Here is a 7,261-nt window from a genome sequence, read left to right on the forward strand (position 1 = left end):
AATGATCCAATCATGCCTCTATAATATTTTAAGTCTACACATTTACCTTCATCATCCTTGTCAAGCTTACATGAGGGACTCATTGGTGTGCCAATGGGTTTGGAGTTCTCCATTCCAAATCTTTTGAGTAGTTCCTTGGTGTACTTGCTTTGGGCGATGGAGATTCTCTCTTTTGATTGTTTGATTTGGAGTCCGAGGAAGAAGGTGAGTTCTCCCATCATGCTCATCTCGAACTTCCCCTGCATAAGCTTAGCAAAGTCTTGACAAAGAGATTCATTAGTAGACCCAAAAATTATGTCATCAACATAAATTTGTATAACTAACATATCATTTTGATTTCTTTTGATAAAGAGGGTTGTATCTACATTACCTCTTGAAAAACCATTATTTAGTAAAAATTTGCTTAGTCTATCATACCATGCTCTAGGTGCTTGTTTTAATCCATATAAAGCTTTATTTAATTTAAAAACATGATTAGGAAAAGCATGATTTTCAAATCCAGGGGGTTGTTCTACATAAACTTCTTCAGCAATAAATCCATTTAAAAATGCACTTTTAACATCCATTTGAAATAATTTGAATTTCATAAAGCAAGCATATGCAAGTAGAAGTCTAATAGCTTCTAATCTAGCAACAGGTGCAAAGGTTTCATCAAAATCAATTCCTTCTTCTTGATTATATCCTTTAGCAACCAATCTTGCTTTATTTCTAATTACATTGCCATGCTCATCTAATTTATTTCTAAAGACCCATTTTGTGCCAATTATTGAACAGTTTTTAGGTCTTGAAACCAAAGTCCAAACATTATTTCTTTCAAATTGATTAAGTTCCTCTTGCATTGCATTAATCCAATTATGATCTTTTTCAGCTTCTTCAATGGTTTTTGGTTCAAGATGAGATACAAAAGCACAATGATTAAACACTTCTCTTAGTGAAGAACGAGTTTTTACCCCATGCATAGGATCACCAATAATTAATTTCTTAGGGTGGTTGTGAACATACCTCCATTCCTTGGGTAGGTCATCTGTACCTTGAGGTTGTTCTTGAATTTCTTCACCTCTCTCATCTTGTTTGTCTTCTTGTCCCTTGTCCTCTGGAGTAGCTGAATCTTTCAGAGTGATCTCCTTCATACCTTCTATTAATAGGTCTGCATCATCAACACCCTCATTCTTCCTCGAAGGAAGATCGTTAGATTCATCAAAGACAACATGAATGGACTCCTCAACTATTAGGGTTCTTTTATTAAAAACTCTAAAAGCTTTACTAGTGGAGGAGTAACCCAGAAAGATTGCTTCATCTGATTTTGCATCAAATTTACCAAGTCTTTCCTTACTATTATTTAATACAAAACATCGGCAACCAAAAACATGAAAATATGCAATATTTGATTTTCTTCCTTTCCAAAGTTCATAGGGGGTTTTCTTAAAAAATTGTCTAATTAAAGCATGATTTAGAATGTAACATGCTGTGTTAATAGCTTCCGCCCAAAAATATCTTGGAAGGTTGCTTTCACAAAGCATGGTACGGGCCATTTCTTCTAAGGTTCTGTTTTTCCTTTCAACTACCCCATTTTGTTGGGGTGTTCTAGGAGCAGAGAAGTTATGGCCAATTCCATTTTCATCACAAAATTTTTCAAAGTCTTGATTTTCAAATTCAGTTCCATGATCACTTCTAATATTTTGAATTGAAAATCCTTTTTCATTAGTGACTTTTCGATGAAATTTAGTGAAAATATGAAAAGTTTCATCTTTGTGTGCCAAAAAGAAAACCCAAGTAAAACGAGAGTAATCATCTATAATTACAAAACCATATCATTTTCCTCCTAGACTAGTGGTTCTAGTTGGTCCAAATAAGTCCATATGCAAAAGCTCTAAAGGTCTAGAAGTTGAAACAATATTTTTGGATTTAAATGAAACTCTAGTTTGCTTACCTAGTTGACATGCATCACAAATTCTATCTTTTTCAAAATTCAGTTTAGGCAAGCCATGAACTAATTCTTTCTTAATTAATTTTGAAAGAGAATGCATGCTAATGTGAGCAAGTCTACGATGCCAAAGCCAACTAGTCTCATTAATTTTAGCATTTAAGGATACTAGACATTGCATGTCTAATTTGGCTAAATCATTTAGATCTACCATATAAACATTGCCATGTCTATGACCTATAAATTTGATGCCATCATTAATAGGACTAGTCACAATACAAACAGATGATTCAAAAACAACTTTATACCCTTTATCACAAAATTGACTAATGCTAAGTAAGTTATGCTTTAAACCTTTAACTAACAAAATATTTTCAATATATTTGGAGGGAGTGATACCAATGTTACCTATCCCGATGATCTTTCCTTTGCCATTATCTCCAAAGGTGACCATCCCTCCATCCTTAGCATCAAGCGTGATGAATTGTGATTCATCACCAGTCATGTGTCTCGAGCATCCACTGTCCAGATACCATTTCCTGTTTTCTCCATGGGATGCTAGACACACCTGCAAACAAATGTCAAGTTTTTGTTTTAGGTACCCAAGCTTTCTTGGGTCCTTTTTGGTTAGTCAAAATGGTTCCTTTTGGAACCCATATTTTCTTTATAGTTGTGTTTGCACAAGTGTAAGATTTATGTCCTATTTTACCACATTTAAAACAAGTAATATTGGTAGACTTGTTACTTGAATAGTTTACATAAATATTTTTCAGAAATTTTTGTTTCTTTAAGGGGTTATAACCAAGTCCAGCCTTATCATATACGGCCTTTTGATTTTCAAGAATCATATTTAGTTTGTTTGAACTTAAGGTGAACTTATCTACTATAGGTTTCAGCTTGTTAATATCATTCTTTAGGCTTTGGTTCTCTTGAAGCAAAGTGGATTTTTCAATTGAAAGGTTTTCAGCTTGTTTTACTAAGGATTGATTTTTCAATTTTAGTTCTTTGTTTTTCATTCCTAGTTTCTTCAATTCATCAATTAAATCATTGAAGGCTTCATGCAATTCTTCAAAAGTGAATTCACTAGGGATTTCAGAAATTACCTCATTTTCATGTGCCATAAGGCACAGGTTGGCTTGTTCTGTTGAAGTCTCCTCATCGGAGCTTGAGTCATCGCTCGCACTCCATGTGGCCATCATTGCCTTCTTCTTAAACTTTTTGGGACCTTTCTTCAGTTGTGGACATTCGGATTTGAAATGCCCCGACTTTTTGCACTCATAGCATATAAGGGGTTGATCTTTTTCTTTCTCTTTGCTTTGTTCCCCTTTTGTGAAAGGTCTCTTTCTCATCCCCTGCTTCCTTTTTCTTAGGAACTTCTTGAATCTCTGGGTGATGAGTGCCATCTCTTCATCCTGTTCTTCATCTTCTGTGTCGTCAATTTCTTCATCAGGAGAAGCTGTGGATTTGAGGGCAATGGTTCTTTTCTTTTTGACTTCATCCTCTTGATGTTGCTTCATGCTAAGCTCATGAGTCATCAAGGATCCAAGAAGCTCTTCTAGAGGTAGAGTGTTCAAGTCCTTTGCTTCTTGGATGGCAGTCACCTTGGCTTCCCAAGTTCTTGGCAATGACCTGAGAATTTTTCTTACAAGCTCACTGTTAGTATAAGATTTGCCAAGACTCTTCAAACCATTAATTATATCAGTAAAACGAGTAAACATAACAGTTATGGACTCATCATGCTCTATTTTAAATAGCTCATATTTATGTACAAGCATGTTTATTTTGGACTCTTTTACTTGATTTGTTCCCTCATGGGTTACTTCTAACCTATCCCATATTTCTTTAGCAGATGCCCAGGTAGAAATGTGATTAAATTCATTTGCATCAAGTGCACAATAAAGAACATTCATAGCTTTAGCATTTAATTGTGCCAATTTCTTATCAACCTCATCCCATTCTCTTTCGGATTTGGTTGACTCCTCACCATCTATAATCTTGATGGGTGTGTGAGGACCGTTCACTATGATACTCCACATATCATAGTCTAGTGCTTGTATGAATATCTTCATCCGAGCTTTCCAATAGGTGTAATTAGACCCATTGAAAAGTGGAGGTCGGTTGGTGGATTGTCCCTCGGCTAGAGAAGTGCCGACGTGGGTTGCCATAGATCTTTGGCTCTTTGATTGTTAAATCAAAGAAGGGCTAGAGCACCGGGCTCTGATACCACTTATTGCCCAGCTATGCAACCCAAGAGGGGGGGTGAATTGGGTTTTAAAAAATTTAAGCTTAACTAATTACTTATGAAAAATATATATCAAAAGCTTGATGAATGAGGAGAGAGACTTTAGTTTGAGATTAATTGCTTAAAGCAAGAATGCAAGGATATAATGGAGAATTAAAGAGAAACAATAAAGCATGCCACAAACACAAGGATTTATAGTGGTTCGGTGCCAACCTTGCACCTACATCCACTCTCCAAGCTCCTACTTGGGAATTCCAATCCACTATACTTTGTATTCAACCCGAATACAGACGTCGGAACCTCCGACACTAGCTATCTCAAGCTAGTCCACTTATTTCCCGGGTACAAGCCGACCCAATACACTCCGATTTCAGGTTCGGATCAACCTTCCCTTGTTTTGGAAACCCTCCAAGACAAAACAATTACTCACAAGATAAAATCAGTTTAGAGCACAAATAAGTACAAGAATAGCTTCTTAAATGAGCGAGAATAACAATAAATACGCTTTACTCAAAAGAAGAAGCCCTTCTTTGATTTCCTCAAAATGGATGAGAAAAGGAATAAAAGCTTGAGGAGTTGGTGAGCTTTGATTGAAGGCTTCTTGAAGGCTTTAAATGAGCTCTTGAATGAGATTGAGAAGTTGGCTTGAGAAACCCTCTCTTGAATGCACTTGAATGTCCTCTTGAATGCTCTTTCTTTTATCTTTTCAAATCTCTTGAATGCCTCTTGGATATTTGATGTCTCTCCTTGTTGTTTTCCACCTTTTGAAACCTTTTATAGCCTTAAGAAACAAAGGAAAACAAACTAGGCAGAAAAAGAGCCATTAGAGCACAAAAGGTGAGCATTAAAAGCAACTAAATCTGGCCAAAAACTAGCCGTTACAGGCAAATCCCGTCGCAGGGGTCGACTCATGAGTCGACCCCATGCTTCAGGCGTCGACTCATGAGTCGACCTCTGATGCAACATCCAGAAAAACAAGTTTCTGGAAATTTTGGCCCACACTAACAGAGGTCGACTCATGAGTCGACTCATGCCTTGTGGGTCGACTCATGAGTCGACTCACAAGCCGTGCCAAGCCAAAAAAGGTCGCGTGCCAACAGGATTTTTGCGTGCCAATCAGCTCATTGTGCCATGAGTCGACTCATGAGTCGACTCATGAACTTCAAACCTTCATAACTTCAAAAATATAAGTCCAAAAATAATGAAATCTTCACCAATAGATCACAAATCATTTGCTCTACAAGATGATACTATCAAATCAGAGTTTTGATGAAATTATGATTTTGCCCCTGTAGAGCATAAGGACTTTTTCAAAATAAAAAATATTTGTATCCCTTCAAACTGTTTTGTAATCATCAAAATCAATCTAGGAGCAACAGCTGCCTCATCAGCTGCATCATCCACTCCATCTGTGCTATCTGCTCCATCATCTGGATTTAGAGTAGTTGGTACTCATCGACACATACAGCCAACTCATCAGCTCGCTGCTCAGTCTGCTATCGATATTCAGTAGCCTACCTCTGCACCTCCGCCAGCCAAGTATCGCAAGCAGCATGAATGTCAGCCTTGGACGAGCGTGAGGATGAGGGAGCACTAATCCCATGTCCTAAACTCTTAACATAATAGAATCTCGTACCAAATATCTGATCATAGATCTTGTCATCTGTGGGTGCAGTCGATCCCTTAGAGATAGACTGAGATCTGATGCCTATCATACGGTCCTAAAAATTAAAGTTATAGCTATTTTAGATTTGTACTGAAAATCAAACTACGAATAAAAAAAATAATTAGCACTACAACAAAATAGGTTATTAGCGATGAAAAAATTTATCGTTAATAACTTATTTTCGTCGCTAATGTTTATTAGCGACGAAATTTTTGTCCCTAATAGTTAGTCACAAATAATCACATCGTTGATAATATTTTACAACGAAAAAAAAAATTCATCGCAAATAATGGATATTACCGATGAAAATTTTTCATCGTTAAAAAAATTAGTTTTTTCAAAAACTATTTACGATAAAAAATTTTAGTCATAAAAAAAAATATTTACGATAAAATTTAATATCACTAATAAATAATAAATTAATAATGATGAAAATAATTTCATCACTAATTAAAATTTTTTATGAAAATCAAATTTTTAAAAAATTTAAACGATAAAAAATTTTCATTGCTAATACGATTATTTACAATGAAAATATTTCATCGCTATTAATTTAATTAAAAATTTTTATAAAAATCAAATTTATAAAAATATTAGCGACTTAAATTTTTCATCGCAAATGAAGTTATTAGCGACGAAAATATTTTTAACACTATTAATTTAATTATAATTTTTTATGAAAGTCAAATTTAAATAATATTAGTGACGTAAAGCTTACATCATAAATATAGCAATTTCTGACGTAAATTTTTATCACTAATAAAATATCAACTATTTATGATAAAAATAATTTTATCATTATTAATTTAATAAAAATTTTTAATATTTTTAAATTTATTAAAAATTTTACTTACGATCAATTTTTCATCACTAATATATTTTTTGGCGATCAATATTTCATCAAAAATAATTCTATCGCTAATAATTTATATATATTTTTTAAAAAATAATTTATAAATATATATTTTTAATTTATATTTATATTATTTTTTAAAAATTAAAAATTAAAATAAAATATTAATATAATAAATTTATAAATAAATTTTATTATTTTATTATATTAAATTAAAATTACAAGAGATTCGAAATAAAAATAAAAAACTACATAAAGAGGCCGTCAAGTGTCGGCATCTGCCGAAGGAGAACGAGTTGAAAAAGGAGAGCATTCGGAAGAGCTCGGACCGACCTGCTGCTGCCTCATCAGTTGAATCATCTGCTGTATCTGCATCATCTGCTCCATCATCTGAATTTGGGGCAGCTGATACTCGTTGACGCATGCAGCCAACTCATCAGCTTGATGCTCAGCTCGCTGTCGATCCTCAATAGCCTACCTCTGCACCTTCGTCAGTCGAGCATCGCAGGTAGCATGGATGTCAGCCCTAGACGAGTGTGAGGATGAGAGAGCAGTGATCCCATATCCTAGACCCCT

Source organism: Elaeis guineensis, chromosome 11 (genome assembly GCF_000442705.2).
Source record: "Elaeis guineensis isolate ETL-2024a chromosome 11, EG11, whole genome shotgun sequence".
NCBI classification, from domain to species: Eukaryota; Viridiplantae; Streptophyta; class Magnoliopsida; order Arecales; family Arecaceae; genus Elaeis; species Elaeis guineensis.